This window comes from Haemorhous mexicanus, chromosome 22 (assembly GCF_027477595.1).
Source record: "Haemorhous mexicanus isolate bHaeMex1 chromosome 22, bHaeMex1.pri, whole genome shotgun sequence".
Taxonomy (NCBI): Eukaryota; Metazoa; Chordata; class Aves; order Passeriformes; family Fringillidae; genus Haemorhous; species Haemorhous mexicanus.
The window spans coordinates 820,456-844,393 of record NC_082362.1 but is presented as its reverse complement, the minus strand read 5'-3'; positions in this window follow the sequence as shown (position 1 = coordinate 844,393).

The window sequence follows — 23,938 nt, the reverse complement described above, 5'->3', positions numbered from 1 at the left end:
ATGTTTGAGTCCATCTGAACTTGCTCTGCTGCCAGCTTCCTTGAGAGACTCCCAAGTATTTCACAGCTCTCTCTCAGGCACGCTTTGTTCTCGAACAGTCTCCTACAGCCTGTTCCTGCTTAACTCTCCTGTCTCCCTCTCACTCTGGGTGCTGAGTTTCCATCTCCCAGAGGAAACTTGGGACCTTGCCTGGTGCCAGCTGGTGATAGTGGCCAGCAGGTCTGTCCCTGGTTTGGTGTTCAGATGGCTTCAGGCTTTTCCAGGTGGCTGTGGACAGCACAGCCCCTGTTCCCTCCCTGCGCACACAGGGTGCAGGACTTTGGGCACATCCCTGGGGACGTGGGTACATGTGAGCACACAGGGACAGCTGGTCCAGCTGCACTCGTGCCCATCACTGTAAATATCCAGAGAGCTCCTCTTCCTCACTTCTGCCTGGAGGACATGTTTCCCTCCCATCCTGGTGTGCAGAGCAGAACAACTTGCCAGATGGTTCATGTTAAAAACTCCCTTTTCCTCCTTTCTGCTTTCTTTAAAGAGTCTCAGATGGGGAGGTGAGGACCCTGTCTGCTCTGCTGAGGACCACCTAATCTGATCAGGCCCCTTCTGGCAAGAGGCACATCCAGAATGCCATCAGCCCCACATTTGAATATTGAGATGGAGTGCAGCCCTGGGCATGGAGCCACAGAGCAAATCGGGTGAGCAGAGAGCTGTGGAATTGCAGATCCAGAGCAGCATCCTGCAAACCCACTGGGCTGTTTCCAGGAGTTCAGGGTTGTGGAGGGTCACCAGTGTTGTGGGACCATGCAGCCTGAGGAGATCACTGGGAATGGGGACCTGATGACCATCTGCACAGGGGTCTAAACTGAGGGGAAAATCCCTCCAGATGCTCCCCAAGGAAAAGTGTGTGCCAGCCCCACTGAACAGACCTTGGGGAGGGTCCACCACTGGCCAAGTAGCCTCTGTGTCCTCTGACCAAGCACAGAAGGATGGGGAGATAGGAGCATCCTGCTGGTCAGTGCTCCAGGAACCTGGGATTGGAGAAGGGAGATGGTGCTGAAAAGATGATGTTCAGTGGCTGGAGAGAGGGAAAGGCACTGAATCACAGACTGGCTGAGGTTGGCCAGGTCTTCTCCAGCCCCCTGCTTGAGCAGGGACACCTGGAGCCAGTCACCCCTGGATTGTGTCCATTGGACTGTGTCCATGGCTCAGGTCCACGGCCCATTGGTAGATGGATAGAGGGGAGGAGCTGTACCCTGAGACACTTCAGGAAGGCCAGGACACTCTCCTCTGGTGGAGCCAATCCTCCTTGTCCTGTGTGGGGGTCCCAGCAGGTCTCTCTCCTGCACACCCATGGCACTGTGAATTCCCTTTCCTGTAGCACCAGGATCACCACCAGCATCTGGAAGAACATCCCCAGTACGTTCCCCAGTCTGCTGGGGAGGCTGTGGACAGGGGGACCTCAGCCCTGCTCTCCTCCAGGAACAGGGTCAGGGAACAAGCAGAGCCCCAGCACATTCATGGTGTTCTTACAGCCCCTTCTGACATGGGTTTCAGGATCTCCAGGGCCACTGGTGACCCAAGGCCTAGCACAGCCGAGAAGGCTTGGTGAGAACTGTATGCTCTGTCCCTGCCAGCCTGGCATGGTCCCTGGCTCCAGGGCAGCCCTAGCTGCTTGTGCCTGCCCAGATGCCTGGGACCTGGCTGTCCCAAAGGATGCTGAGCTGTGAGCAGCAGGCCCTGAGCTATTTTTGCTGTGCCCAGGCCTTGCCCTGCATTCCTCTTCCCTTGGGCTATGTTTAGACAACTTTGCAGGACACGCTTCTACTCCAAACCCATTTTTCTGCATGACTGAGTCCCCACAAGAGAGAGGAGCAGGTGGAAACCAAGGCATGGCCACGGGCTCTGTGTATGCCTGGGCCAGGTGGATGGCAAAAGCAATGCTGGTGTTGGGCTTCTCTGGATTTAGCAGGACGCACTTGTTCTGCTCCCAGTGATTGGGGTGCATGATCCATGTCTCACAAATGGCATTGCCAGGGCTTGAGGCATCCTATCATGGATGGAGTGTTCAGGAGGATGGTGTTCAGGAGGACAGAGAGACTCTGGCCACCCCATGTCCCTTGCTCTTGATCCACTCTTGGAAGAGCTTGATGGAGAGCTCATGAATGCATCTCTCCCAAGCATGGGGGGGCCTGCTGAGCTCCTGTCACCTCCTTGGACATCACTATGGCTTCACAGCCAGGTGTCGAGCTCTCTTTGCTCCTGAGGCCTGGGAAAGTGGGGTCACCTTTCAGGGGGACAATTGTTAAACATTGCCCTTCCTCCTCAGGCTCTGGAACCGCTCATCTCTGTGGTGCCTGAGTGGGGAGGTTATTTAAGTGAGTATGAACATCCTTGAGTGTAATCCACACGCAAATGCTAAATTAAATTGAAACCAGAAGATCCCTTTAGCAGCATGGTTTACTGCCATTAACCCTTGTGTGACACCAACTGGACTTCCCGTGCAGTGCCAGGAGGAAATGGCCCACCTGGAACTCCAACCCTGGCCTGGAGTTTGGGCATGGACAGCTGTGGCCACATCTGGTGCTTGTAGTGCATGGCCAAGCCCCATATCCAAACCCAGGAGTGCACCAGGAGAAGGTCAGGCTGCTGGCGTCCACAGCTGGAGGTCAGCAGCATCCCAAAGGGGAGATGCCCCTCCCAGTCCAGGAGAGCACCCTGGGATGGTCTCCTGGTGCACCCAGAAGGGCTCCTTGCTGGCCTGCACCCACTGAAGCCCTTTGGAGGCCTCTTTGGAGGAACTGTGAGGAAAACACCTGTCCCAGACAGAAATCCTAGCACACCTTGCTGCAAACATTTTGGGGGAATCTGCAGGGGATGCCCAGAGTTGCTGCTTCTCTCTCCAACCTGCCTGTGCCAGGTGCTGCAGCTCAGAGGAGGCGCTTGGGTGTGGGGCCACATTTGACTGTGGGGGTGCAGAGTTCCCACAGGGACAGGGAGAAGATGGACAAGGCAAACCGCCAAGTGGCCATGGAGCAAGGGGAGAGGGCCAAAGAGAGGAGAGGAGATGGACCTGCAGTGCAGCTGGGCTATGGCAAGCGAATGCAGAGCACTGGCCTGTGCCCAAGGAGGGACCACAGGACAACCCTGTGCTTGCAGGGTTAAGGCAGGGCCACACCAGCCTGTGCTCATCCACCTGCTATCTGTTCCCGTTCTGTGATCTCCTCCTCCCCTGCAGTTCCTGCCCTCTGCTGTCCCAGGTCCATCCCTCATGTTTCTCCAGCCACCCTTTCTCCACTCACCAGGTACCATCACCCTGGCCCTGTCACCAGAGCCAAGCTGGGACCATGCCATGGGGTTTTCCCCCTCTGGCTCTATGCAAACCCCTCTTTGCATCCCAAAAACCTGCCTGGGGGAGGGATTTCTCCAAGACTCCAAGCTTCCCCTGCCCTGCTCATGCCAGCAGCTGCACGGGATGTTGGCAGGAGGCAGAGTGACCTCAGCGACGCGGAGCTGGTCCGAGCTCTCCCGTTCCAGGGAGCGCAGGCAGCTGCCAGCGGGAGCCAAGGTGCTTGAGGGGAAGGCTTAGGACATGGTTGGCAGGGCCCCTGCCACCCCTGCTCCAAGAACCACAGAAATATGTAAATGAGAAACTCAGCCCCTTATTTATGAGACTTCACGATTCATTTTTCATTTGGGGAACGCAAACGAATGAAAATATGAAATATTTCTCCGATGACACAGTTTCCACCCAAGAAAGCACATTCCTTGGAGGCAATGTGCCTGTGCATGGCGCCACATGGGACCGGGCCTGGGCCCTGGGGCAAGCTGGGCGGGGTCCGTGGTGGGACAGCAGTGAAAGTCTTGGTGAGCTGGAAATCCCTTCTGGGGTGCTGGAAGGGCCAGAACTGAGGGCAACGCACAGAGCTCAGCTGGTCCAAGGAGGGAGGAGGGAGGAGGTTGCACCTCATTTACAACCAGAGCAAGGATTCACCTCCCTTCTGCCCACTGAGAACAGATCTTCTCCTCCCAACATTTTCAAAATGCTCACTCTGGTGAGGCCTGGATTTTCCAAGTATGTCCAAGTGTTCCCATTTATTGCCTTAACAGCTAAAATTCATTACTCAGCTGGCTCCTTCAGGATGGCCTTTTCAAGGTTAGTGTTTCCATGTCCTTCATGAGCCCCAGAGGGAAAATCCACACAAATAAAATCTATGGATTCAGCATCCACACAATGTCGTGGGCCAGACCTCACCACCTCCCAGCAGCATCAGTACCACAGACCAAGCACAGTCCACGTTATGGTCCTGCCTATTCCCACATTTCATTCCTGGAAAGTTTGGTCCTTCTCCTGGTCCTGAGGCACCAGAGGTACTCTCCACCAGCCTGAATCCTTCTGTGCCTCTTCCAGCTGCCTGCCTAATCACAGCCCCGCAAGTGGGATCCCCCAGCTCTACAAGGACCTCCTCCAGTCCCCTGATTCAGGGACAGAGACCTGTCCCAGTGCTGGTGCTGGCTGAGGAGCCGCACCCCTGCTGGCCCTCCCCAGCCCACACTGACTTATTCCCATGGGAGCCATGCCAAACTGGAGCCATTTCCTGTAGGATTGGGGTGGGTGGGCTGAGACCACCACTGGGTTTGGTTTCCTGGGGACATCACCGTGAGCCACCCTGTGATGACTGAGTTGATGTCACAAGAAATGTGATGTATTTAGGGTGAGCCCATCCCAAGATCACCTTTAATTTCCACTCTTCTCTGCTCCCCACATCAACCCCTTCCATTTATTGACCCAGCCACAGAGTCTGTCACTATTTGCACCTTCCCAAGGTCCAGCTCAGCTTGACTTCTGGCAGTTCTCACTTCCACTGGGCACTTCCAGCTCCTCAGACAGACTTTTCCCTGAAGCTTTGCCTGATCTCTTTAAACTCTGCTCATTCTCACTGTGATTTTAATGGGCAAATCATTGTTGTGAGAGGTACCACGAAGTTTTGTACCTTTGCCTTGAAAATCCTGTCATCCTCCATCACCTTCAGCCTCTGGGCTCTTCAGCTCAGTTGACGTGAATCCCTAAAAATCTCCCAATACGGGAAAGAGGAATCCTCTACCTGCACTGTTGATCTGGCAGGGGTTATTCTTCAGTCTGTTTTAGATGAATCCTACGTGGCCAACGTGCACATTCCACAACTGGCTTCTCCATCGTGTTTCCCAACAGCAAAGTCCAAGTCTAAAATAGAAAATTCTGGAGCCATCTATCAGCTGCCACGTCCTAGAATAGCCAGTAGCATTTGCTCTCCAATCTATATCTGGAAGTGAAAGGCTCCCTCAGTGACAGCAAGATTTATGAGTAGTTGTGATCAAGGGACATGTGCAAATTGCTCACTGCAAGACCTAAAAAGGACTTGGGCACAAGCAAAGGGAAAAGCCCCCTGGGGCTGTGCTGGACTCCTGCTCCACAGCTCCTTGAGCCCAGCTCAGCCAGGATATCCCTCCACAGGGTCTCTCTGTCCCAGCTCCCCAGGGGTTGGGGACAGACCTCATCCCACCCACCACTTTTTTTCTGTGATGTCTTCAGTGACTCCAGCAGCCTCCAAGCAGACTTAGGCATCACCAGGAATTTATGTCCGCAGCCTCCTTTTTCCAAGCTGCAGATCCCTGTCTGGAGGCAGCCACAGTGCTCTGGAGGTGCCCATTTCTCTCCACCTAGTGTCTCTAGTCCTGCAGACATTTCTCCTCCCAAAGCAGAGCCTGCAGCCAAAGTCAGTCAAACCTCAGCATACCAACCCTCAAAGCCCTTTCCTCTGTGAAAGGATTCTGGAATATCCCCACTGATAGACTGGTTTTCTACATGGCATTCTCTATCCCACAAGTAATCCCATGCCCTCACTCATCCCTTGTGTCCTCTCACATTACCAGGTGTCCTGGAAGGAGCTCCATGGGCTCTTGCTACAACACACACCTCTCTTCATGGTTTGGCCTCAGTCATGTTTCTTCATGAGCCCTGTCCCACCCTAACCCCAGTCCTGCCCAGCCCCTCCTCCCCTTGAGCTGGGTCCTTGGTTGACCATGCTGTGGGCAGGAACCGGGGGTGGCTCCAGTCACAGCCATTTTTACCCTCAAGAATTTGTCCAAGGCCCAGATCTACTCTTGATGGGACGTTGGGATGGCCATAAAAAGTGATGTGCTGGGGTGAGCCCTGTCCTTGCCAGGATGGGAAGGGACTGGAGCACATGGTGCCTGAGGCGACAATGAGGGATTAATCAGTAAGGGACTCTCTAATTGCTGCTTGATGAGTTACAAGACAGGGCCAGACTCTTCTCAGGGGTGTGAGAAGGATCCAGAGGCTGCCGGCACAAGTTGTGATGAGAGAAAATCCAGCATGAGGTGAAGAAAAAGAAAGATTTGCACAGCAAGGGTGAAAATCCTCTTTGGAGATGTTCACAACTGGCCTGGACAAAGCCCAAAGCCACCTGGTCTCTCCTTGGAGCTGGCTCTGCTTGGAGACAGTGATCCCTCCCCTCCTGCAGCTCCGTGCCATACTACAATGTCCTGCAACACATGGTCCTGGCTTTCATTCCAATTAAAGGAATTTTTTTTCCCCAAGTATAAACAGACTGCTCCTTTCAGGGAAATCTGCTGGCCTCTCTTCAGAGCCAGGGAGCCACATCACCGGTTATAGCCCGGCCATTGATTTATTGGTGTGACCACGGCCAAGTTGGACAGCACTACTGTGCCGAGATCCAGCATCCTCGAAAGGCAGGAGAAACCCAGGCTATCAGCTTGTCCATCTCATCCTAATCCAGCATGGGCCTTCACAACCATCAGCATAATCAGCTCACAGATGAAAGCCACTGGGAGAGTGCATCCATCATTGTTAGGCTGATTAGAGCTAATTCACAACATGTCTGTTTTCGGGAGATTGTGACTTTTTCTCTGCCTTACTTCCTCTTTGCAAGCAGACTGCAGAAGTCTTTAATTACTTGTGGCTTCAAATTATGCCGGTACTTCTCAGGGAATAAATAAATCTTCCCTGAGCAAACAGGGTGTTTTGCAGGGAAGGCACAAGTTGGAGGGGAGTGAGGGATGTCTCCGTGGGCAGGGCTGTGCCTCTGTCCCACAGCCTTGCCCTGTGCCAAGGTCCAGGGCTGACCTCCATCCTTTGGAGCTGAGCTCTGCTGTTCCTTGGCCCTTCCAAGGGCTGGTCCCTCTCCCGCTCATGAACGGCCTTTACAATGCATCTGCAGCCCAATCCCGATCTGCCCAAGGAATCCAAGTGAATTTTCCTTGGGAATTACTTTCACTACTTGCTCCGCTGTTGCTGTCAGAGGGCCATGAGGAGTGATTGCCATAATGATGGTTGAAATCCAGTTTCCCTTTTAGGCCTTTTTTCATGTTATTTAGAGCTCAAATCAACTCTTTTTTGGTTGAAAGTTTCCACTCTTGGGTTCAAGCCAAAAGTGGATTTTTCAAGAAATTGGAAACCGACTGGGTTCAGTCATTTCTGAGTCACACACATGGAAAAATACACATTTCCCCCTCGTGCTCCACAGAGACACTTTGGGCATGTAAGACTCAAAACCAGCTGGAGCAAGACACTTCAGACTTGGCTTGTTTGAGAGTCCACACTGAGGTGTAAAAATCATGCCAGGTTTGGAGAAGCTCACATAGGCATTTTCACACTTCCCTCCCCAAAAGAGCTGTTGAGTGGTGTGCAGTGGGCAAGAAGACACTCTGCTCTCTTCCCCTGCTTTACATCTCTCTCTCCAATGGAATAATCCCAGCGGATTAGCATTTAAAGTAATGAATGTTTAAAGTTAGCGAGAGAAGAATTCCAGCAATGTTCAAATTCTTCCTAAGCCCCTTAAATGGAGCCGAGCTGAGGGGGCCTCAAACAGGGAGACATCAGTCAGCTCCTGAAGTCACACGGAGTAAGTGCAGGGAATGGCCCCTTCCTCAGCCCAGGGCAGGCACGAGGACTGTCACCCCAAGTGGCCCAGCAGCTGGGACAGGACTGTCACCCCAAGTGGCCCAGCAGCTGGGACAGTGCTGGTGTCACCTCCCCGAGGCGGTGGGGAGCAGTTTGCTCCACGGCATTTCTGCGGGTTCCCTGGCACTCCCTGGGACTGAAGCGTGGCAGAGGCAGGGACAGAAGGCAAGTCTCAGCCACCAAACCTTTAACCACAACCCCCTTCTTTCTTCCCTAAATTAATTGTGTCAAGACCCCATGAATCTCACTGCTGGAATTTTCTGCCTTCCCCTCCTTGAGGCCGGGAATGGGCATGGAATGAGGTGTCACCAGGAGACACTCCGGGACAAGCAACTCCCAGGATAAGTGAGCACACTTGGCCTGATGAATGTTGTGTGTTTGCCACCAAACCTGCCCGATTTGTGCCCAAAATATCGGCTGGGGGAATCAGTTTTCACCCCAGCCCACAGCTGTGGAGCATCTACATGTGTATGGCTGGGCCAGAGGGGTTTCCCTAAGGAGATGGCCAAGGAAGACTCTAGGTTTGAGGATTTCCCAAAAGGCCAATTTTTGAAAACAGGTTCTCGGGCTCAGGGTGTCTATGATGCCCAGGATGCTCAGTGTTCCCAAGGTGCTCAAGATGCCCAGGATGCCAAGGATGCACAGGGTTTCCAGGATGGCCAGGATGCCTAGGATGCCCAAGGTGTTCCAGGGGCTCAGGGTGCCCAGGATGCCCGGAGTGCTCAGAGAGCAGCAGGAGGGCTGTGGCCAGATGAGCCCCATGGGCTGTCCAATCCCCCATCCCTGTGGGGTGGGTGCTGTGGGGCAGGGAGGCGCCTGCCCTGGACAAGCCCTGCAATCCCTGGGGAGCAGGGCTGCGATAAGCTGGGTATTTCACACCCTTCCCTGCCAAGGAAGGGTGGAAGTGGGAGGGAGAGGCCAGGAGTTGCAGAAGGGGCTGGGAGAGGAAACCAGCAGTATGAGTCATTGCAGCTGATGGGCAGGATACCCACAGGAAACGCCTTTTCCCCTGGATAAGGTGTAGGGGACAAGCTGGCACCAGCCCCTGGGCACAGGTTGTCCCCAGCTGGGTGCAGGGCATACATGCAGAGCCAGACAGAAGTTGGCAGAGGCTTTACTCAGCTGTTCACTCAGCTCCTGATGTTCTGCCCCAGGGCTGGAGGGTTCCCTGCAGTGTTCCCCGTGTCCCCAGCAGCCCCATGGCCAGAGGACACCTCAGTCCTGCTGTGCAGCTTGTACATGAAGAGTCTGGGAAAGCCGGGGTTCTTCCTGTGTGTTCCCTAGTTTGGGCAGTGAGAAGGATGATGGTGATGTCCCAACAGAGCTGGAGAATCATGGAATGGTTTAGGTTGGAAGGGAACTTAAAGCTCATTTCATCCCACCCCTGCCAGGGACACCTTCCCCTATCCCAGGCTGCTCCAAGCCCCATCCAGCCTGGCCTTAGGCACTGCCAGGAGTCAAGGGGCAGCCACAGTTGCTCTGAGCACCCTGTGCCAGGGCCTCACCATCCTCACAGGGAGGACTTTTTTCCTAATATCCAATTGGAATCCTGCTCTCTGTCAATTTGAACCTATTACCCCCTTGTCTTATCACTCCAGGCCCTTGTAAATAGCCTCTCTCCTTTTCTGTAAATTCCCTTCAGGAACTGGAAGGCCTCAATCAGATGACCCTGAATCATCCTCTTCTCCAGGCTGAACAATCCCAGTTCTCTCAGCCAGTCCTCACAGCAGAGCTGCTCCATCCCTCTGATCCACTTGTGCCTCCCCTGGACTTGCTCCAACAGATCCGTGTCCTTCCCGCTGTCCCTCCCAGCAGACAGGAAGGACAGTGTTCCCTGACTTCCTCAAAACACCTCCTGTAAAATGATGGAGCTGGTGTTTCAGAGCATGTTGTGGAAATCCTGCCCAGTGGGTCCCCTCAGGCTTGTCCCCGAACAAGCCCTGGAGACCAGCACAAGGCAGTTCCAATGTGGAAGGAGGGCAGATCATGCTCTGCAGGGCTCTGCAGCCTCTCTGTCCTGGACAGACACCTTCTTCAAGGCTGGGCCACACAGGGCCCACAAGCAGTGGACAGCCTCTGGTTGAGTCCCTGGATGGTGACAAGGGTCCAGAGTGAGAAATGTGGCAGCCACAGAAATGTCCCAGACACCTCACAGGACTGAGCTGGGGTTGGCCTGGCCTCGGCAAGGCTGAACCTTCCCAACAAGCTCCCCAAAGCTGGAGGGTGTCTTTGGGAACTGCACAGGACATGCCTGGCACTGGGATGGAAATCCAGGCTTTGATGTGAGCAGGGGGGAAGGCAGGCAGGGAGGAAAGCTGGGAATGCCAGCACAGTGACCCTTGGAGTGTGAGATCACCACTGTTGGTCTGGCTGTGGGACCTCTCCACGGCCCCATCCCACACCCTGTCACTTTGAGACAAAAGCACCTCCTGCAGCTCCCTGGCCAGGACAGAAACCCTGTCCCAGCTCCCGGGTAAGAGGTGATGGAAAAAAATGTGAGCACAGCAGAGGAGATCAGGGGGAAGAAGCAGATAGCCCAGGCTGGAACTGGAGCAGAGCTGGTGCTCACACCAGTGGTGCTCTGCCATCCCACCCTGCCCCAGCCCTGGGCCCGGCCACTTCCACACTGGCAGAACTGCTCTGGCTGCTTTTCTCCGACTGCTTTTCCATGTGTTTAACCTGACCTTCCCCCACTAAAGCCCATTTGATATCCTGTCTGCCACGAGAGGAGAACAGTTTGTTCCTTCCCCTCTGGAGCTGTTTTACGTCTTTGAAAGGACCAGCACGGCTGCCCTTGCCAAGGCTCTGCAAGACCCATCCCAATCTCCAGAGCACTCTGCACGGTCCATCCCATGGACAGTGCCCTTTTCCCATGGACAATGCCCTTTTCTCTGTTTTCCCTGTCCTGCCGTGAGCAGGGGCAGCAGGGGCATCAGGGGCAGGGTCCTGGCACCCATCCCATGGTGCAACCTCACTGACACACATGTGGGTCACTCCTGCTGGGCCTGGCCTGGGTGCTCGGGGTCCCACACACCCCCCAGGGAGGGCACAGACAGCGTTGGCTGGAGAACACCCCCAAGCATGGCTTTAATGGGACAGGATGGCTCCATTTCCCCATGGCTGCCAGGCCAGGCTGGGAGCACGCGTGCCCGAACAGCCAAAATCTCCAGCCCTGCGGGTGCAGAGCAGCATCCAGCACCTGCAGGATATGGGGAGAGATGTTGGGCACTGATGCTACAGCAAACAGCCAGCCAGAAGCAGCCCCTGAACACAACAGCTCTCCTGGAACATGGTGACAAAAGCTGGCTTTGGTGTGGGAGCTCTGGGTGAAGGCTGGAGCCTGGCACGGCCAGGGGCGTCCCTGTGCCACCACAGGGATCTCCCCATGCCACCAGCTGCAGCCCTGCTCGCTGGCCTCCTGCACAGTGCCAGGGGACAGGCCTGGGGTGAGGCAAAGCAGGGCCAGGCTGGGGCCAGGCAGGGGAAATGCAGGCACCGTCCTTACAGCTTTTGGTCTTTTTCCACCAAAGGGTTCTGGGGTGGGGGGTGTTTTATATCTCGATTTTTTTGGAAGGGTTTTGGTTTGATTTCCTCCTCCGCCAAGCACTAAGCAATCGTTCTTCCCCCCTTGGCAGGAGCTGCCTGTCTCGTGGTGTTGACCTTGGCTGGGTTTTCTTTGCGGCTGGAGCAGACTCACACCATAAATTCCCTGTCTTCTAGGAATCCAGCATGGGAAAGAAAAGAAACGCAAAAGAGAAATGTAGATTAAAATATTTTGCATCTTAGCACATAACAAAGGGGGGCTGGCATCGAGCAGCAGATGACTTCCTCGAGCTGAGAGGTGTTACACGGACACCCCAGGCAGGTTTGGGTGCTGGCACTGCCAGCACCTCATGGCACCTATGTCAGCACGGCGGTGTGGGGACAGGAGCTGCCCTGTCCCGAGAGAGAGCCACAGCAGGGGTGGCACTGTCCTCAGGCACACACAGAGATGAGCATCGAGCGCTGGCGCCTCCCCTGCACCCATCACACGCCCTGCTAGGGTTTGGGGCAGCAGGAGAAGCTGGTCCAGGTGCCTGGGGTGGGATGGGAGCCCAGAAGAGACGCTGAAGCTCTGTAGGAGAGGGAAGTGCTGCTGGAACAGGGACTGAAGTGACAGGTAGGGTTATGGTCAGGACTGTGCCCAGAGCACACTGGCCCCCAGTGCTGGGACTGTCTCCTGGCAGTCCCATGGACAGTATTCCTACAGCTCCCAGGGCGGTCCAAGCCACCTTGGCCAGTGTACCCAGATATTGCGGTGTGAGAAATACCCAGAGCATCCTGGTCCCAACATGGATGGTCGAAACCATCCTGCCCAGCCCCAGTGCAGAACCCTCATCAGCAAAGCCCTGAGGTGAAGCAGCCCACACCAAGTGACTGCTTTAAGTGGTTGCTGTCCCAAGCAGGTAAGGCCACCACAGCCCTAACTGGATCCAGCAGAGCCACCCTGGACACACAAACACAGCAGTGACCCAGCCTGGCCGTGAGCAGACACAACCGGGCCAGAGCCCCTGAGTGCCAGCACAGCCCAGGCTGATGGCACTCCGCAGGCCCCAGGACATGGAAGAGAGAGGACAAGCCCTGAGCCCAGGATGTCCAGGGTCCTGTTGCATGTCCAGGAGCCCAGAGGAGCTGGGGGTGTTTGGGACGCTTGGGCAGTGGGTGCTGCAGCACAGGACACCCACCAGTGCTGCTGGCACTCTCAAACCCCTGGTGCTGCACAGAGCCAGAGGGGTTTGAAGCCAGGTCATGATGCCTGAGCAGCCTGGGGCAAGGTGTCAGGGTGTCCCCAAGGGTGACCGTGTCCCCTGCAGGGAGGGTCAGGACTCCTGCACCCTGCCAGGGCTTGCAGAGCCCAGTGGTAGCCTGGTGACCCAAAAACCCAGCTATGACCCCTTCCCACCCCACTCTCCACTGGATATTAGCTGAGTACATCAGGGAGAGGACAGGGACACCTGAATGTCCCCGAGGAATGGAAGGACGTGGCCACAGGTTACAGGCAGTTTGAGAGCTGACAGGAGATAAAATCCTTATTTCCACATAGGGGAGAGAGGCATTCAGTGTATCAGGGTAAATCCTGGGCTGGGAACTCTGCAGAGCTGTGAATACAGCACAGGCAGGCTGAGGAGGGGTCCCAGGGGACTGAGCTGTGAGGTGGGCAGAGGAGTGGTGCCATGCTGTGGGGAGCTGCTTTACATCTCCTGTGCTCTGGGAATGCCAAAGCACCATGTATTTGACACTGGAAAAGGGCCCCATTTCCCAGAACTGTAACCTGCTCTAAGCCCAAGTAGCTGGAAGGAAGCCCTGAGTCCCCCAGGCATGAGCGATGCTTCTCATCTCTCCTCAAACCCTTCAGAGCAGCCATCCCCACTGCCCAGTCTCAGCACAGCTCCTTCCTGCCTCCCAGAGCTTCCTGGGACAGGGAAGGGGAGAGCCTGAACAAAGCCTCTAAATGGGCCAGGAGGAAAAAAGAAATTGATAAGGAGTGTGAAGCAAAAGGGTCACACAGAAAAATCTGCAGGTAGCAAATCATAGAATCACAGAGTCGTTTGTGTTGGGGGAACTTAAGTCCCATCTCAACCCACCCCTGCCATGGCAGAGACATCTTCCACTGTCCCAGACTGCTCCAAACCCCAGTGTCCAGCCTGGCCTTGGGCACTGCCAGGGATCCAGGGGCAGCCACGGCTGCTCTGGGCAACCTAATCACAGAATGTCCTGAGTTGGAAGGGGACCACAAGGATCAAGTCCAGCTCCTGGCCCTGCACAGGAGGCTGGGTGGGAATTCCCTTGGGAGTACATCGTGAGGGTACAAGCAGGAATGGTGTGGGAAGCTCCTTCCTCGGGGCCTGTGGGTGCAAACACCTGTGCTGGGTGTGCATGTTGTGTCACAGATTCTGCATCCTTGTCAGGGGCTGTGCCCTGCTCTCTACTCCCACTGCCCATCCACAGAGGCTGGCAGTAGGAACAGAGCAGGACGTCATCCCATGTGATGGGAAAATGGGGAAAAATGAGGAACCTGAGCAACACCAAAATGCTGAAGGGTGATGATGGCCCAGGAAAGTGAGTGGCAGTTCCATGAGCCTGACCCAAGACAGGCAGGGGGAGGGTTTGGGGCAGGGCCTCTTTACCAGTGTGTGGCTCTCTCCACACCTCTGCATCACTCATGCTTTGGGTACTGATGCCCTGGGGACTAATCAGTACCTGGGACTGTGGCATTCCTGCCCAAAACATGCTGGGAGCCATGGATGCAGTGTAACAAGCTCACCTCTGCCCCTTGCTGTGGGCAGGGAGTGGCTCTGGGGCATCCGGGCGTGAGAGGGAACAGCACCTGTGGTTACCCTCACCAAGGCTTTTATCCATGTGCCTGTGGCTGTAAATGTGGCTGTGGTGGGAGAAGAAGAAAGGAGAATGTGGAATAGGGAAACCAGTCCTAGGAAAAGGGCTTGCAGGGGCAGGGAGGGTGGAAAGTGACTGGGTAGCACCAGGAACCCCCTGCATGCAGGCAGGGGCACTGAGGGACAGGGAGGAAAGGTTTGATCCCAGACTGTGCACGGAGGGATAATGGGATAAAAGAGGCTCTGGGCTCTGCAAAGCAGTGATGGGAGGAGGGAGGTGGAGGATTAAATGGCACCAAGGAGAGTGGGAATGATACGAACGGTGCTCTTGGGTACCACCCTCACACAGCTGTGCAGAGACCCTGAGCCCCTCTGGGGCTTATGAGATCCTCCTGCAGCATCACCTTCCCAGGCAGCACAGCTGGGATACACACAGTGATTCATTCCCTCCCAGCTTCCCAAAGGATGATCCCCAGGGTGGTCTCTGTGGCTGGGGACCAGGACTGGGCAGCACAAGAGGGAGCAGAGAGGGTAGCCAGGACACCACCCCCAGATGTGGCAGGGTGTCCATGGCCTGGTGCTCCAGGCTGCAGTCACAGGACGAATGCTGGCCTGGGAAGTGCTCCTGAGGGGCCCATTCCCATTCCTGCTACCACAGGCACCCGCCCGGGTAAATCCTTCCCATAAATTTTTCAAGCTCCATCTTGAATCCAGTCAGGCTATTTGCAGTGCTGGCCACGTGCCAGGGTTTGTAGTTCACCAGAAATGTCGTGTTTGTTTGTTTTTTTAATCTGGACTGGGGCCAAGCTGGATGCACACCAGGGTTTTTTGAAGTTTCCGGTGCACCGAGCCTCCCCAGCCCCACAGCTGCTCTGCGAATTTTAGCCTTCAGCTCCCTCCCGGCTCACCCCAGTGTGATGTGATCTCAGCTCTGACAGCACCCAGGGCTGCCCCAGGTGACTCTCCCAGGAGCCCAAGGGTCCACCAAAGGGGTCCCTTTCCATAGTGCCACAGAGCTGAAGCCTCTGGAGATGATTTTGGACAGGGCTGCTGGGCCGCAGTTTTCAGCTCAGTGCAGGTTTTGGTCCTCGCTGACCCCAGGAGAGGCTGTCCCAGGGTTGCCTTTAGCAAGAAGGGAATGCTAAAGGATCTCTCTCTGTAGCATAACCACGTTCACAGCCAGCTGACAGCCATCTGCTCCTCTGCCAGCACACTACTCCAGCCTAAATAGCTCTGATCCCTCCTGCTGTTTACTCCCAGATGTATTTATAGACCAGCTCTTTCCCAGCCTTCATTTTCCTAGACTAAACAAGCCCAGCATTTTCAGGCTTCTCTCCTAAAACCAGGTCTCCTTCCACCCGCCTGTCCCTCCTCTGCCCACAGAGACCCTCACGGTGCCTGTGGGTGAGCAGGGTTGGAGCAAGGCCAGCTCTGGGCAGTGCCCCCTTGATGGCATGGGGACGAGCCAGTCCCCACTGTGACCCTGCCAACAGGGATTGTCCTTTGCAAGGCCACGGTGGTGACTCCAGTGTTCCCACACTGCTCTTTCATTCCTGTTTCACCTTTCATGGACACCTCTTGGGGGGGCTGTGCGGATACCTGAATTTGCCCTAATATTTCTCCCAGCCCAACCCTTTTCCAGACTATTTTGCTCATTCTCTGTGCCTGTGATGTTGGCCTGTGTAAAAGGAAGAGTGGCAGCAGGACCAGGACCTGTCCCCTGTGCTGGCATTGCTGAGGCCCCTCCAGTCTAGGGCCCCTCAGGACAAGACAGACCCTGAGGGGCTGGAGCGTGTCCAGGGAAGGGAAGAGAGCTGGGAAGGAGCTGGAGCCCCAGGAGCAGCTGAGGGACGTGCCCAAGGAAGGGCTGGACACGGCACTCAGCACTCTGGGCTGCTGAAAAGATGGGGATCAGGCACAGGTTACACGCAATGATCCTGGAGAGGTTTTTCAAGCTCAATGATTCCTTGAGTCTGTGATTCTCTGTGCCTGTTCTCTCTCCCATGTGGCACTCCAGCAAATTCTATTAGCGAGGCCACAGCCTCTGGACCAGCTCCAGCACCTGCCTTCAAGCCCCAGCTCATCCTGCAGCACATTCTCTTACTGCTCTCCTTCCCAGCTCCTCCCCATCTAGCGTCTGTCCCTGTTTCCCCACCTTTCTGCTCTATTTCCATGCAGCTCTTTTCCATCCCCTTTGCCAAATGAAGGGCAGATGGACAAATCCTGGCAGCAGCCCCAGCAGTGTACCATGCCCATCTGTGGTGCTGCAGGGGAGCGTGGGCAGCCTCCTGGGGCCGCTGTTCCTGAGGCTCCAAGGGACACAGGCACCTCTGTGTCCATGGACTGACAGGGGAGGTCTTGCTCCCAGTCACCAATACAGACACAGGGCTCCAAACAGTGGGGACTGATTCCTGATATCCATTGGCATGTGTCAGCTGGAAAGATGCTGCTGCCTCTGGTCCCACCATCCTCAAGGTCCCTGTCTGGACCTTGGCAGCCACCAAAGTTGGGCTGTTTTGGTGTGGTGGCGAGGAGACTAAGGGCAGCAGTAAAATACCCCTCAGACCATTTATCAGCTGGTTTAGCCCAGATCCTGCAGCCAGATCCTGGCAGGATGCATTTTTAAAGGAAAGTTGCTCCTGGTGTAATCAAAGCCTGGGAAAATCAGGTTGGGGTTGCTGAAGGCTCAGGATATTGCACACAATCCCAGAATGGCTGAGCTTGTAAGGAATCACTGGAGGCCACCAGTCGAATCCCCCCTGCTCAGGCAGGGCCATCCCAGAGCCCAGGGCACAGCATTGTGTGCACAGGGCTCTGCAGTATCCCCGCTGAGGGAGACTCCAGCCCCTCCCTGGGCAGCCTGTTCAGGGCTGGGCACTGCCCAGGGCAGGAGTTCTGCCTCCTGGGCAGGGGCAGCTCTGGGCTCAGTCCCTGCCCAGGGACAGAGCCTGGGCCCTGCTCTGCCCCCCCCTGCAGACCTGCACACGATGATCTCTGCTCCTTCCCCCTCCTGCCAGAGGGGTCCCATTGCAGAGGCTTTGTCTCTCCTGGGGAGAGGGACAGGTGTCCCCAAAGCGCAAAGGAGAAGCTCCATGCCTCCTCCCCAGAGGGACACCAGAGGCTCTCCCTGCCCCTGTGGCTCACCAAAAGCCAGTTTGTTTCTGAAGCCAAAAGGTTTCTGCCCAGCACGAGGTGACGGCTGTGTGAGCTTCACAGGGACAGCACAAACGAGGTCCCAGCTTGGCGTGGGGGGCTGCAGCAGCCTGAGGCACAAATGTGGTTCGAGGGAGTTCACTGAGAGCGAGGGATAAGGGACACTATCCCAACCAGTAACGGTGCTTTCTGGTCTCACGAAGAGCCAGTTTCCTAAATCTGAGAACAATTACGACCAAGATTTTCTTGGAGAAAGAATTTAAACAGAATAGAATGGGAACCATGGCTGGGAACCATTCAGAAATACTTTCCAATGAGCCCAAGTGTTGGCCAGAGGCAGTGGAGCCTGGACAACTGCAAGACCCATCAGACCTCCCTGGACTGGCAGCTCATCCCTGTCCCCCCGCCAGAGACCTCGGCAGCGCTGCTCACACCGTGCCCATCTGCATCGCTGCTTTCTAGGAAAAGTGCCTCCGAGGAGCAGCAGCCAGCAGGGCTTTGCCCCGGGGCTCGCTCAATTGTCTGCCTGAGTCCCCACCAGCTCTGAAGGGAGAAAGTGGTGCTCTGCTCAGCCTTCCCTCTGTGCCCTCAGGCTTGGGCAAAGTCCTGCTCCGCATTAGGAGAAGCAGCCACAGCAGGGGATTTGTTTTCTCCTATGTTTTGCCCTCCTTCTTCTCAGCCCCGGGGCTTGTCTGTATTCCCGATCCGGTCCCAGAGCACTGCACCTCCTCCAAGTCCTGAGACACAGCTTGGGTCTGGGACAGCAGGACCACAAACCAGGGCTGCCCAGGGTGTCCCACCTGGCTCAGGGCTTCCAGCAGAGCTGATCAGTCCCCGGGGACACTTGGCAGCCACTTGGTGTCACCTTTGTGAGCAGACAGCCCTGCACTGCACTGCTGCAGGGCCCCTCTGGATACTCTGGCATGGACATCACCCCAGCAATGGGAACAGGCCCCTCTCTGAGCTGAAGACACAAATGCAGCAAACACAGGTCCTGTGACAGATGGGAAAAGAGACATTTTTAGCTGTCAGCACCTTATGTTGGAAGGAAGACAAGGAGAGACCTCCCTGAGGATGGTGAGAAGTCAGCTCAGTCAGACCCAGCTGGACCATGGGAGTGGCACCATGGAGAGGCCATGGTGGGCTCTGGGAAAGAGGAAAGCTCTCTGCCCTTCATTTCTACCCCTGCTAAGCTGTGTCTGGGTTAACCCCTGCCTGGGGGCAGCAGGGGCAGCACAATGCCAGTGGGCATCCAGCTGTAGTTCCTGGGGACAGGGGCTGTGCCAGGCAGAGCTTAGACAGGAAACACTCTTTTGCTTTGCCAAAAATGTTTATTTTGTTAAGAAAGAGACAGAATGTCTTAACCTCCCTAATGCAATATAAGAGTTTTGGTCATAAAATTGAATTAATTTCTGTTAGGAAACCCTGCTTCTGCTGTTCTACATGGCAGCAGCCACATCCTTACATCCATCTCTTCCACCCATCATTGCTGCTGGATTTGGATACAGCCGGGTCCCTCCATGGGGAGAGGGAGCTGGAGGAGCTCCAGGTGCAGTGGTGATGGCCAAACATTTCCCTCCCAGGGACAGTGCTGTGGCACCAAGATGGGCACAGGGAGCTTCAGGTGCTGTTCCAGGGAAGTGGATGGTGGCTGCCAGCACTCAACATTGTCACTTGTCCCTTATCTGGGTACAGGAGCAACTCTGAGGCAGGGGGTGCTTCCTGACCATTCATCATCACTTTCCAGTGCTGCTCCCAGGAGGCTTCAGGGAAACTCAAACAGCCCAAAGGCTGGGGGGATCCAGGTAGAGAAGCTGTGGGTAGCCCTGTGCACTCAGCCTGGCTACAGCAGAGGGTTCAGAGGCTCCAGACAATCCACTGTCTACCTTTCCATGGGGACAGCAGTGCTGGCACCTGCACCTAGAACTCCTTCCCCAGGAACTTGACCACGAGTTGTGCAGCTGCAGCATTTGGTGCCCATGTGTGCTCCTCTGAGCCTCATCCTCTGCAAATGTGGTCCAGATACTCGTAGGGAGAGACACTAGAACAGATGTAAACAGGAAGGGAAGCTGCAAAGATCTGTCCCTCACTCAGCTGCTCCCCAGTGAGTGATTTATTTCAGGTACCCAAGTGCAGGTCAGCATTCTGCTGACATGGGGTTAATCCCAGCCCGTGCTGTGTCCCAGCAGATCCGTGCTCTGGGGCCAACATCCAGCCCAGCCCAGGGAGGTCAGCAGGTCTGACCTGAGCCCTTTTGTGCCTCGCTCTGGATGTAGGTCCTAGTCTGAGCTCTCTGAAGTGATAGGTTGTGCACTGCAGTCAGAAACAACTTCCCACCACCGTGGCGGTTTTCCTGATCTCTGCAAACACCTCCCTGTTATTTGCAGTTTCGAAGTTTCCAGACAGGGATATCCACCCAATTTTCTTTTCTTCCCCTCCACTTTTCAGGGCCATAAAAATCCAGTGTGTCTAGGATATGTATTCATTGCACTTTTCCAATTCCACCCGCAGCTTTTCCAAACCTCTTCACCTCTGGAAGAGCTACAGAAGCAGCAAAAGGAAAACTGAAACCCAGGAACGCACCACAGCAGGGCTGTGCCAAGTGTAAGGACTTTGAGAGGATCAGCGGGACAGAGGAAAAAGCCTCTTCAGAGTTGTTTGGAGAGAAACAGATCCTCTTCCCCACAAGGATGCACGTCAGTGTGATACTGACGTGCAGCCAGACTGAGCCCTTGGCCCCACAGCCTGAGGATGCTGATCCCCTGAGCCTTTCCTTGGGTCAGTGGCAGCTGTGGAATCCCCCCAGGGGTCTCAGCCCCTGGGGTTTAGAGGATGTAGGGGTGACTGCTGTGTGTCCAGCAGGACTGGTGTGGGCAGGAGCAGCGCTGCCCATGGAGAAGGAGGTGTGGGTGGATGAGATCCCCCAGGCTGGCACTGGGATGTTGTGGGGATGAAAGTGGAAGGAAAGGCAGGGAGAGCTCCATGTGCCTGGAAGTGGACACTGGAAAAGAGAAGTGGCCAGGGAACACTGCCCTTGTTCCTTGGATCTGAGCTGACACTGAGCACCACCTCTGCATCCCCTGAACCCACACTCCTCAAGCCCAAGGGTGTCCCTGGAGGATCTCACTCCCATGCTGAGCCACGCCCATGGTGCTCCTGCTCTCCTGGACTGCTGGTGCTGTGCTGCAGGACAGGGATAAACTCAGCGCTGCACACAGGGCAGGTGCACTGCACACAGACTTGGGACACCTGGAAGGGTGCAGGCTGCACCTAGAGTCACATCTTGGCACATCTGTGGGTTGGGGAAGTCCTGTGGGACCAGGGAAAAGGGCCAGCAGTCCTGTGCTGTGCTCACAGGCTGAGCATGGTGGAGCCACAGGAACCTCATGGCATGTTCTGCACATGGCCAAGCCCCAGGTTAACACGAGCCATCTGGACTTGCATCAGCACAGAGGGCTTTTCAAAGAGCGTCCCGTTCACAGCAACCAGCCTGCAGGCTGATGTTCTCCAGATGACACTGTTGTCTTTGGAAAGCCTCCTAAACACTTGAAAAACACCTTCAGCCATACTCCAACACAGCTGAGCAGGACTGAGATTAGAAATTGCACTTGACAGTGCTCAATCTGTCCAGTGGGATTAAAACCAGATCCAGTTCGTGTCTCTGCAATTACACACCTCCCTTCCATAGGCAAAGGGCTTTCTCTTTCATCTGACATCAGGGTGTGCACTTTTTATTCCTGCTTAAGCCTCAGCTGAAGGGCTCTTGAGAGTATTTCAAAGCAATCTCAAACTATTCTGGACAGATGTTGCAAACTGGTTTCAAAATAGTGGTGGTCCTGACCATGACCGCCCAGAGTTTAATACTGTTGGATTCTGGGATCCTACTGGGACAGCAGACTGAGGATTTTGACTTCTACTGCACCAAATCCATGAAGGCAGTGCTGATAAGTCCGTGTACTTGTGTCGATACAGCAAGAGAAAGCACCTCACAGGCAAAATGGGAGCCCTGGCTGGATGATATAGAGCCTACAGAAAGGTGGAGGGGTTGGAGAGGTGGATGAGAGCTCTGGGATCATCCATTTGGAATGGGAACACTGTAGCACCCTCTGAGGACATCATCAGCCACCAAACACTCCTCTCTCAGTAATACACGTTCATAGTCCATGCCCCAAAAAAAACACACTGGAAACCATTTGTTTCTCCAACCTTTTTTCACTGGACATCCTGGCATCATGCTGATCTTTAAAATGGGCTTTTTAAGAACTTGATCACCTGCAAGTGAGAACGGAGAAATTTCCCTCCAGGTCGTGCAAAAATCCTGATGTTCTTTCCAGGAGGAGCAGTAGTTCATCATCTTCCCTCTGGGCACTGCAGTTGCTTCCCTTCCCAGCAGAGGGACTGTCCCTTTCCAGAGAGGTGTCCCTGGTGCTACAGACCTCCAGGGACAGTCTGTGCATGAGATTTGAGCCTTGGGATCAGCTCTGGGCAGAGGATTCTCCTGGGATCCCTCACTGGTCTCTTTGCCAGGATCAGTGTGTGGAGGTGGAGGCACAGGTCTGGAGGGGAATCATGGAATTAAGGAATCATATAATGGATTGGGTTGGAAGGGACCTCAAAACTCATCCAGTGCCACACCCTGCCATGGACAGGGACACCTCCTGCTATCCCAGGGTGCTCCAAGCCCATCCAGCCTGGCCTTGGACACTGCGAGGGATTCAGAGACAGCCTGACAGCTGCTCTGGATGGAAAAGAGGGAAGACACTGAGGAAGAACTGGGGGAATCCAAACAGCGACAAGGTGCTGGGGGAAAGGGAGGATCAGCCTGGAGAGAAGGAAACTTTGGAGATGTGCAGCAAACTGGAGGCTGTTGAGTGATCAAAGGCAGCACTGAGGGGTATTCAGGGCTCTAATTTGGCCCAGGAAATAATGAGGGTCGCAAAATCAAAGTTGAGGGAGCTGGCTGGGGAATCCTCATTGAACACCCACAAAGCCAGTCTGGTTCTGTGAGCCTGGAGATCACACCTGGGGGGAAACACTGCCAAGGGAAGGGAAGGTTCTGGGAAGGGAAGGTTCGGGGAGGGGAGGTTTAGGGAGGTTTGGGGGAGGGGGAGGGGGAGGGGGAGGGGGAGGGGGAAGGGAAGGGGGAAGGGAAGGGGGAAGGGAAGGGAAGGGAAGGGAAGGGAAGGGAAGGGAAGGGAAGGGAAGGGAAGGGAAGGGAAGGGAAGGGAAGGGAAGGGAAGGGAAGGGAAGGGAAGGGAAGGGAAGGGAAGGGAAGGGAAGGGAAGGGAAGGGAAGGGAAGGGAAGGGAAGGGAAGGGAAGGGAAGGGAAGGGAAGGGAAGGGAAGGGAAGGGAAGGGAAGGGAAGGGAAGGGAAGGGAAGGGAAGGGAAGGGAAGGGAAGGGAAGGGAAGGGAAGGGAAGGGAAGGGAAGGGAAGGGAAGGGAAGGACTCATTGGAGAGAGGAAAATCTCTTAGTGCAGGATTCCCTGTGGGCACCCAAGCAATGGTACACATAGGAACTGGAAAATCCCCTTGGTGACAACTGATGCAGGCTTGGAAAAGCTGCTGAAAGGAGCTTTTGGGAAAAACTGCTCATATTGAGCACAACCACGTCAGAGCTGGATGTGGGGTTATCCTGCAGCATGGGACAGAGAGACAGCATGGAAAAGATCCTGCTGGAGGCTGTTTTGGGAAACATTTCGGGGGGAGAATATGCCAGATGGCAGCGTGGGACCGCACTGACCTTCAGATGGGTACAGAGATCTGGGGGGAGCCCACAGGGGGAACCCACCCTGGCTGCCCTCTCCACGCCTGGACCTGGCTCCAGTGCCCTCCTTGGGAGGAGAGGGACAGGGCTGGGGAAGCTTAGGAAATAATGGGTAATGTAATTTTAGAAAATCATGTTGTCCTTTCATATGAGCAGCTAAAAATGTCCCTCTGGCACTGCAGCAGTTCTGACAGAAGAACCAGCTGGCAGCAGGGACACGGAGATAGCAAAGCCCTGCAGAGCTGCTCTGCGCAAAGGAGAAGGGAACTCTCCAGCCTGGGATTGAGTTTGGTGTGAAAATGGCTTGTTCTGCTCTGCCTGCCAGGGAAAGAGTTTGGAGCAAGTGGCAGAGGTCAGATGTTCCCGTGTTTTCATCTGGATCCTCACCGGTTCCTCTGGAGAAAGCCCAACCTTCCTGCATGCATGCTCCTAATGCCCTATCTAGGAGGTGCTTCCTGGGACTCCCTGGGGCTGGGCTGTGCATCCAAAATATTTCACAAAAAGATACTGCAAATATTTGGGACACTGAAGGCAGTGGAGTTCACAGAGATCATATTGTACTACAGGGAAAAAAGCCAAAAGAATGGAACCGAAGTCCTGAAAAGCTCTGGGAGGGACTTAAAACAGACAAATCCTCCAGATTAAATAAATAAAATAAAGACTT